This window comes from Polyodon spathula, chromosome 6, assembly GCF_017654505.1.
Source record: "Polyodon spathula isolate WHYD16114869_AA chromosome 6, ASM1765450v1, whole genome shotgun sequence".
NCBI classification, from domain to species: domain Eukaryota; kingdom Metazoa; phylum Chordata; class Actinopteri; order Acipenseriformes; family Polyodontidae; genus Polyodon; species Polyodon spathula.
Window position 1 is genome coordinate 16,478,758 of NC_054539.1, and position 10,147 is coordinate 16,488,904.

The following is a 10,147-nucleotide window of genomic DNA, read 5'->3' on the forward strand; positions in this document are numbered from 1 at the left end:
AAAGTAGAATTTCAGAAAACAATAATACATTTGTTTTATCTTATCATACATTTGTCTGTCTACTATTGGCAATAAGCCTTTAAAGCTGTGTGCCAAGTCTTCCAAACAGACAAGTTTAGTCCATGCAAATTTATGAATCTCAGTTTTCTTACATTTCATCCTTCTCAGTCTGCCTGTGATATATAGACATACCTAGCTCTTATAATGACCAAATATGGCTCTGTGGCAGGCTGGCGAGTGGATAGAGGCCCAGAGACAGACTGCAGTTCAAAAAAATAACTATTTTATTATAAATAAACAAAAATAAAGTGCACAAGGGCAAAATAACAGATACTCAAACACAAATAAAGCAAAAACAAAACTCACAAAAATAAAGTTTCCAGGCTGGGCAATGCCTTCACTGGATTTAGAAAATTCAAAACCCACAAAACAAACACCAACCTGCTTCCTCAGCTCCCTCTCCCCAAATGAGAAGCAGAGGCCTCCTTTTATATCAGGTGGCTGGGCGCTGATTGATCGTTAATCAACCTAATCAACTAATCAACCCCAGCCACCTGAACATAATAAACCCAGGCAGGTAGGGGAAGTTAACCCCATCCCTGCCAATTTAAAAGGGCAGAGCTTTGCTCTGCCACAGGCTCTCTTAGTCATTCACACACACACACAAAGACCATACTAGTAGCATCCACACAAATGTACTGCTTTTCTATTCCTGGTGTCTGTTTTACCATGTACAGGGTTTCATTTGCTGCAACGACTGATTCTTTGCAAACCACTTCTAAATTTCTATTCCGTTTGGCTCTCGCACAAAGAGGTAGACGACCCTTGATCTAGTGTCTGGTATTTGATGAAAACACATTAATTCCGCTGGTAAATATAATGATTTGATTATGCTGCAATGCAGCACCAATGTATTACTATTACTCTAATGACATAAGTAATCAAAAAGAAAATGAACTGCTTGATTCGTGTACCTTTCTAATGTTGGTTGGCAAAACCTAACTGGTTTCTTCAATTCTGCACATAACATGACAATTATGCATACATTTTAAGGTACATCAAAATATGCAGGACCTATTTTAGGAGTAACACAGACTAAAATACATTTTTGTTTATCAGAATAGTGTAGTTCTGGGGCTCCAAAATGCATGAGATAAACCTCTTGGGTATTAAAAGGAAACTTTCACCTGTATTTAGATTTGTCCAAATCATGTGAAACCCGTCTCAGCAACATCTCGGCAGAAAACAGCCAGGAGGTCAAGCAGTCAGTGTGATGCTTGAAAGGCTGCTGCTTGACAGCCACCCCAGGTTTCCAAGGAACTGGAGTGCTTCTGTATGGATCTCCACTGTTCACGTTATTGCATTGTTCAGTCCATACATATGTTCCAGTATAAAAATAACTTTTTGAACAGATGTACAACCTTGTATAGCACTGGAATGTAAATTATTTGCAGTGACACATCATCCACGATGTAACACAGGTCATAAGGTGATGTAATAGGCATAATATGTAATGTAATAGATGTTGATGCATTACCAGTGAATGACACCACAAATAGCACTTGTTGTGAGTCTTGTCCTTGCATCCTGTGTCGGTGGCAAGTTGTCATAAGCGTCTTGGTCCTTTGAAACAAATTATAGCAAACAGCTTCAATGAGATCCAACAATATTTGATGGCCCATGCAATCAAACAGAAACTTCTGCAGATGACAATAACAGTATAGCTATTACATGCTTTGGTCTCTAGTATATATATATATATATATATATATATATATATATATATATATATATATATATATATATATATATATAAAATATATATATATATATATATATATATATATATATATATATATATATATATATATATATATATATATATATATAAATGCACACAAAAGGAAGGCAAATTATGATAAGTTTATAGTATGAAATGTGACACACTATCGAAATGAAAACATTACAAAGTTAGTATCGGGTATGACCTCCCTGAGCATTAACACAATCCTGGCAGCATTGATGCATAGACTCTTCCTGTGCAGCTGCAGCTAGTGAAGGATGGCTAGTCACGGTTGTCTCCTGTGGATGGCACTGGCGATTTGGTCCCACAGATATTCTACTGGACTCAGTTCAGGAGAAAAAGCTAGCCACTGCAAGACCTTGACATTGTTTTCTTAAAGTCATGCGATTGTAATCCTAGCACTGTGTGGTCTTGCATTGTCATGCTGGAAAATCGACACTTCCGGAATGGCTTGCAGGAACGGAAAAACTGTTGCCTCAAGGACTTCGTCAATGTATCGCTGAGCAGTAAGACTGCCCTCAATCTGCAACAAAGGCACCACCCCACCAGTTGGCTTGAACAATACCACAGTCAGCATAATGCTTACTACAATGTCCCCACACACATTGTCTTCTGTCAGGTCAGAAAAAACGGCATTCATTAGTGAATAAAATAATTAACTACTCTCTCTGCCACAACCTCAGATGTTCTCTGGCCCACAGAAGTAAAAAAAGTGTACATAGGGTACATAGGATTTTTATCACTATAATTACACAAATAAATTTCATACAACAAGAACTGCTTTCATTGTATATGATCTAGCACTTCGGCCAAAATAAAAAAAAAATCTAGTTATTTGACATTAATGAAATGCTGTACAGTTAACAAAGACACAAAAGTATGCTAAAATTCTGCTTTTTTTGTGTAAACACTTAATTCTACATTCAATTCAATGAAATGTTCTCTTCAGAAATGTTTAGAACAAATGTCCTGTTTTATTCTCATTTCGAGAAAAGCAATAACCCACTGAAAGTTGTCTTGTGACCTTCATCACCCCTATTGCTTCTGGTAGTGTGTCCCTGGCTTAATAATAAACTTGAAGACACATACAGATTAATTACTAGCTGTGAAGTTACTTTGAACAGGCAGAGTGAAAAGTTGTTTGCTTGCAGTGATATATAAGTCCTTTGAAAAAGCCAAAACTACCAACACAGATTTACTGAACGTGCAATACGACAGTTAGCTTAAATATGTATTTAGTATTGTTATCTTGTCTGGACATTTCCATAGCACTATTGGCACTTGAAAAAGTGTAATTAGTTTCAGATTGTACAGTACCTATTGAAGTTAAAGGAATTCTGAAAGAATGAACTGTTTGCAGTTCCAACCAGGCCAAGTTAATACAAATACACTGCCAATAGAAACAATACAATTTACAGCATCATTTATACAATGGAGTTGTCCTACATAAAATAATGAAAACCTTAACCCAAGCAGGGGTCATCCAGTTATGGACCTGGCCATCTACTATACACTGTTCTCAGTTACATGTAATTAAAAGCCACATCTGTTTTTCATTTTGGTGGTCTCCACATATCTGAGGGTCCATATCAGAAGATGTTAAATCTCAAAATATTCAAATCAAGAAGCTCCATTAGTGCATATATAGCGTGTTTTTAGGTATTTACAATTCCACTGATATAAATATTGTTTTTGGAGATTGTGAAAGCAAAACATGTATACAGTCAATGAGTAGTGTAACAAATGAGTTAATTATTACTAGAGTGATTGCCCTGGGGATACTTTAGCTTGTTAATCACCGACCCCTGCCTGTGTAAATTGAGACTGTCGCTGGTAATAGGCGGCCCTATAAAACAGGGTTTGAGGCGGTATCCTGGAGATTGCAAAGCCTGAGGAATGCAGCCTGCAGTTTCAAAAGAAAACTCACACCAGCAAAGAAGAAAATACAAAGAATGGGAGAAAAAGAAATGAAGGGAAGAGCAAGCACTAGAGCAAAGCAAGCAGTTTGTTTCAGAATCCACAGGTAGGGGTGAGAACCGCCAGGCAGCTAGTGCCAGACCGGCTACGGGAGCAGTAAACCCAATTGGAGGTATTATTGTATTTCATACAGTGAAGTAAATTATATAATTTTGCGTTTGCCTGCTGTGGAGAATAGGGAGAGGTGATACGGCCCTGGAAGAACCCGACAACTGCAGAGAAGCGCGACAGTGTTTCGTTTTCACTTTGAACGCTGGGTTAGGAACGACGTAACAGGGGAGGAGCCGACATGGCCTGGGGGGACAAGGCTGGTAGCGAGGGAGAGAACAAGGAGTGAGAACTGTGAGGCAACTAACCAGCTGGCGACCGGGGAGATTGATCGGGACTGTAACGAAGGAAGAGAAGTGCAAGAACTGTGTTTAAGACTGATTTTTAGTAAATGCCATTGGTGATACAGGACTGCAATTATATTATAGGGATTACTGGTCCTGGGTTAAATAAAGATATTGTGGGATCAGAGATCTGGAGTTAAGGGTCACGGGGCAATCATGTATTTTTGGGGTTACCGTTGGATTAATCATTGTATTGAGCACCACCTGGGCAAAGCCCAGTCTTTCATTATATTTATTTTTTTAATTAGAACAATATGGTATCACAGGGCTAGGTAGACAAGGTGGGGCACACCAGTAAGATTATAGGAAGGGGCACAGTAATTCATTGCAATATTTATTAAAGTAGTTAGCACTGTTTAGATACTGTTTTGGTATATCTTCCTTGCTGGGGAAGTTTAATAGTGGTTGCTGAAAAATCCTCATTATTGCGGGTGCATTGTTTTATTATTTTACTTGTGTGTTAATAAAATATATTTGTGAGGAACTTAATGTATGGTGTGCATGTGGTTGTGTATTATGGTTTGGGTTTGGGTTACATTGGGATCCTTTGGTATCCGCTGGTATTGTCGTCAGGGCTCGGGGTTCACTGATCAGTAAATTTACCTGGACATTACATTAGTCTATTGAGTTGTATCTATATATGAATGAATGACAGTTTGATTATTCAAGGGACTACATTTGTCAAAATAGCATCTGACATACCCATTCTGTTATTATAGCAGTGTTTATTGGTTTTGTAAAATGAACACTGAAGAAGCAGAAAATTGGACACCAGAAACCACCAATGTCATGATCAGTTTGTTGTTTCACTGAAAAGTGTTTAACATAGAGTCATGACCCCATTTTGCCCCATATCACATGGTACTAAATCAATAATCCCTCAATAACAAATCTTACAGCTGGCAATGTTGAAGGGCAACCCAACAGAACATTGTTATTATTTTAGGTTCAGGCACATCAACAAATCAAACACCAAGATGATGTTCAGAATTTATTAGAAATTTTTTGTTGAGATTTCATTTTTTTAGCCTTCGACACTCAAATGTAAACCAATGCATAATTAAACATCTTCTTAACATGGTAAGCATATCAAACATCTGCATGTTTGTATTTTTTGTTTCTTTGTTTTTAATTATTTGAGATTGAGAATTGTGATTTGCTGGTTAATCCTGTTTTAAATTCACAACACAAGCCACTGGCAGTCAACATTTCAAAATACATTATACTCCCTTTGGATTAGGTCTTGACAGCAAATTGGCCACATATATGGATTGTTACTGGCCAAGCTACTGAGGGTTTCTCAGTACTCTTACATTGGTAGAGATCTCCACCATGGAAGCTAGATTGATCACTGCAGGAAACACGCCTGGGAAAACAAGAAGACAAAGAATGAACATAGCAGTAATGTCAAATATATAAATCTAGAAGCATTATGTGGTTAATTCAGACTATTTTATTACCATTAAACACAACAGAATGCAATGAAATATAAATAAATGTTTGCAATTTTTATGAGGACGAGTAATACACAAGTACCAAGCGTATTACTTATACACATTGTTATATTACTTATATACATGAAGCAGAAGATCATACTACTATAATCTCAATGGAACTATAAATAATGTTGCTAGTGATATCCACGTTCCATAGAGCTCAGTGGTTCTTGTTAATTCTGCATTGCTGTCACTTGCTCATCTTAAAAAGAGTGTGTCTCCGGGCAGAATGTATCTATTTTCTGAAACAAGTTGTGTATACAGTACTGTAGTGACTACACCTTTCTTACAGGGAGAGGAAAGCAAACAGTTTTATTCAAGGAATGTATAGCTAGAATTTTTTTGCACGTTTTACCCATCGTCTGACATTTATGATATACAGTATTGAGATGGTTTAACAATGGCAATGAAAGTTAATACATAGTTGTAAATTAAATAAGGGTGTTTAAAATATTAAAAGTGCCCCTATCAGTTGTTTTAAATGATATGCAGTATGCAATATAATGCATTTGCGTTGCAGTGATACCCTTAGAAGACCAACCACACACAACCAACTGTTATTCTGCATGCATGTTATTGAGAGTCCACAAGTTCAACAGTAATTAGTCAAATGTTTTTCATTAATTAACAAGAGTAAAATTAAAGTTTGCTTAGTTAAATATCTGCAACAACAAAGCGGGGCTCAGAATACTAAAACGATGCTTTCTGTCCGTCATGTCTGTCTATCACATTCCATAACTCACAAACTAAGTAGGTAAAGGAGGTCATTGTCAAACACGTAGACTAAGTCATATGTAATGATTGTGGGAAATGTCTGATTTTTTATCTCCAGGTCAGGTCACATAATGTCAATACCAAGTTTTTGACGTTCTCACGATCAGAGTAGAACTAATGATCCAATTTGGATGAAATTTTGTAAGAATTAAACAGTTACAAGCTTGGGGGCAAATATTCAAATGTCTTGCGAATGTTCTCATCTTTCTTTCAACTCTGCTTGCGTTGCGAATGTTTTCTGCAAGTGAGTGAAGCCTAAAAGAGTTGCAGAGAAATTGCAATTATCACAGCGCTGCGGAAATGAGTACATTAACATGAATTAAAACAGGAAATCAACCGCAACTCTCTCTCGCTATAACACCAACTTTTTGCAAAATGAAGATGCATTAGCTGGGTTTGATGAGGCATACCCCAGCACCTCTTCAGCTATGAAAGTAATAAATGTCATTAAATGTTTTGCTCTCAAATGCATTTTCTTACAATTCTCAACACAATTTTATCCATTCTGCACGTTCTTGCGTGCGCTAAACAGAGGCAGTCCACTGCCAGGGGCATTTAATTACTTTACCATTTACGTGCCATAAAGATGACACTGGCTGCGAAAGAAGGACTATGACTCTACTGTTGTTTTTTATACACAAATGAAATAAGCATACTTTGAATGAAGCAAATTCACTATTGAATGAGTAGTACACAACAAGCTTCAATATGAAAGCTGAACATTAATTTCAATAAACAACAATTTTTGTATGAAAACAAATATTGTAGCCTATTTCACTGACGTGAAAACTGGCTTCTGTTATTTTAGATACAACTGCATTTGATTATACCACTGCTTAATAACAGGAACAACATTTTATTTGGGGTTAGTGTTGAACTTAAACCCGTTCATGCCTGCCTTGGAAATAAACCAAAATGTTATTATGTTTAATTAATGTATAAATCGACTAAGGACTTCTTCAGTAGACAAATCAAGGAATTTTATATGTTGTCTGTATATTCTGCACACAGGATATTTCCTCTTTTTCTCTTGCTCTGCTAGAATTTGCAAATATAGCTGTCTGAAAGCCATGTTCACTCTTTAACTAGAAACAGAGATTGTCCTGAAATACTTCCTGCAAAATAATTATGAGTGTAGCCAGTCTTAAGTGATCTCCATACAACATAGTGATTTGTGAGCAAATTAACTTTTGAATTTAGCTTGTGGTGGTGAACTTGTGGGATTATTCATGACACGTCCACCAAATGTGAGGGAAAAGCACTTGAGAGAGAACAACTCGCAAAGCCATGTTTTCCAACATAGCATCTATTTTGAATTTCACTCAAAAGTGCAACTTTTTTTCGCAAAAAGGACTTGGTTAAAACCATTGATCCAACAATAAGTGGATATGGATTCTCAAATATTGGAACAACCACTAGGCCCTCATATAATAATGAAACTAACGCAAGGGCCATCTTGAAGAGCTTTTGTGGTAAATTATTTCAGGGGATCCCAAACTTTTTTTTACCCGAGGGCCCACCTGCATGTATTAGGCATTGTGAGCATTTCTTTAAAAAAACAAAACAAATTAAAAACGTTTTTAAACCTGTAACACTGTAAATAAACTTAATCCAAATTGTTTTTTCTTAACTTGCATCTTATTGTTTCTTCATTAGTATTTTATTGTTGCTTTTTGATAGATAGATAGATAGATAGATAGATAGATAGATAGATAGATAGATAGATAGATAGATAGATAGATAGATAGATAGATAGATAGATAGCTTCGGCTCACAGTTTGGTAACACCTGAGTTAATTCACTAACGCAGATTTAACTTTTATGTAAAGCATTTTCAATATATTCCGTACCTGTTTTGCTGGTTTATATACAAAAACCATGATTTAAATGATATTTGTTTTTCATTAATTACTGATATATTTTTCTACATAAGTAATAATTGTAGGAGGGTTATAGTTTTTGATGTTGAAAAACAATATTAAATGGCTTCAGAGAGTAAATGAAGTGGCAATGCCAACATTATTTCCAATCGGACCCCAGCAATAAAACAACATATAACTAACAATGATTAAATGATTGAATGAAAATGTGTATATGAACACTTTATTTTGCTTTTCCTTTACTTTTCAATGAAGATGATCTCAAAGTAGTGAATAGTTGTTTATTGATGTGACCTAGATAAATAAAAAAAAAAAAATGCACAGTCCTTCAGATATTAGTTTGCTTTATTCAATGTATGTAGGGAATCATTTTTCCATTACAAAGCAAGCAGATAAAAAAAAATCCACACAGAAGCTCTTTAATATCTATTTGTACCTGGGTTTTTTGTAGGTCCAATCAGCATGGGACAACACTCTGTGGGCTACACCTGCAAAGGGTCCTATGTGCAGAGGAAATGACGTGTCATGTATTGAAGTGATCTAAAGGTTGCTACTGCAAAAAGTAAACTGGTTCTGGCTTGATTGTGTTTATGTTTTGTACTTGTTCTTTATTTTGTGCAATCTTGCAGTTATCAGTTTCATATACCTTCTCTGCCACTTTTTTTTTTTGCAAAACTAAACTAAAAACTACAAAACTATAAATACTTGCATCTTATATTGCATCAATTCTTCATTTTCCATGTTCAACATGCTCAATGCGCACAGCTGTCTCTTAGCAAGTGAAGGCACCACTGTAATCTGGAGGCTATAGTTTATTGTAGAAACATGTCACAGACATGTGAAATATCATTGGAAAGCCCCAAGCTTCCTCTTTTATTTATATTGACCATGTTCCAAGTTCTTTCTATTTTTGAGTTACAGGCATTTGAACACACCTACCAATCTGCTGCGCATCACAGACCTGGAGCACTGAATGAGGGGGTGATAGAAATTACGCACACGGGCAAGCCTGACATCAATGGAAAGCACAAAGCTTTTAAATGACGTTGAAACCAGAACGCTATCTGTTGAAGCAACTGAGTAATAGACAACAAACAAAACTTAGGTGCTGACTCACGTCACATGACTCAAGCCTTAGTTTCGGTTTGCTGTGGTTTTGCTTAGAAACGTCTGTTCAGGACATACAATACATCACTGGAAAGATCTAATTCTGTACTGAACCAGGAAGTTAGCTATTATGGTGCCTGAGATATTAACGTGAGAAGGTCGGGCCTTGCCAATACGCTACGCCTGGGGTCCTAACCAAACCTAAAACTATTTGGGAAATTCAACCAGGCTGCCAGGACTAGAATTATCCTTTGCATAGTGTAACATGATAGGTGCCTGACAACTACCTAAAAGAAACAAAACTCTAATAACTAGATCCACATAATAACTGATACTAAAGCACCGCAGGGTCCAAATGGACCCCAAGTTACCTTATGAGGGTTAATTTTATATTTTATAAATGTATATTTTAAAGTTCTCGATGTTGTACTTTCTTCCTGCATTTCTCAAATTCATTTTACCAATAAAGTAAAGCGAAATAAGCTGCTATCTGTTTCATCTGAACAGAAATAAGATGAAAGAGTCATTTCAAAAAAGATAATTGTAGGTCAGGAACGACTGCCCATGTTTTCCAGTTTCCAGCACTTAAGCTTACCTTTGATGCAGACATAAGTGGCAGAAAACCACTCCGTCCTTAAGGTTAATAGTCACAGGGAAATGCACTGACAGCATACCAATTACAAATATTGAAGCTTGAGCTCTGAAAGGCCTCGTAAC

The 10,147-nt window shown here is 36.4% G+C and overlaps 1 pseudogene; it reads right to left on the reverse strand.

Annotated features, from left to right (window-relative positions):
• Positions 1–6,028, reverse strand: part of LOC121316653 — a 73,441-nt pseudogene extending 67,413 nt beyond the window's left edge.
• Positions 6,029–10,147: the final 4,119 nt, after the last annotated feature.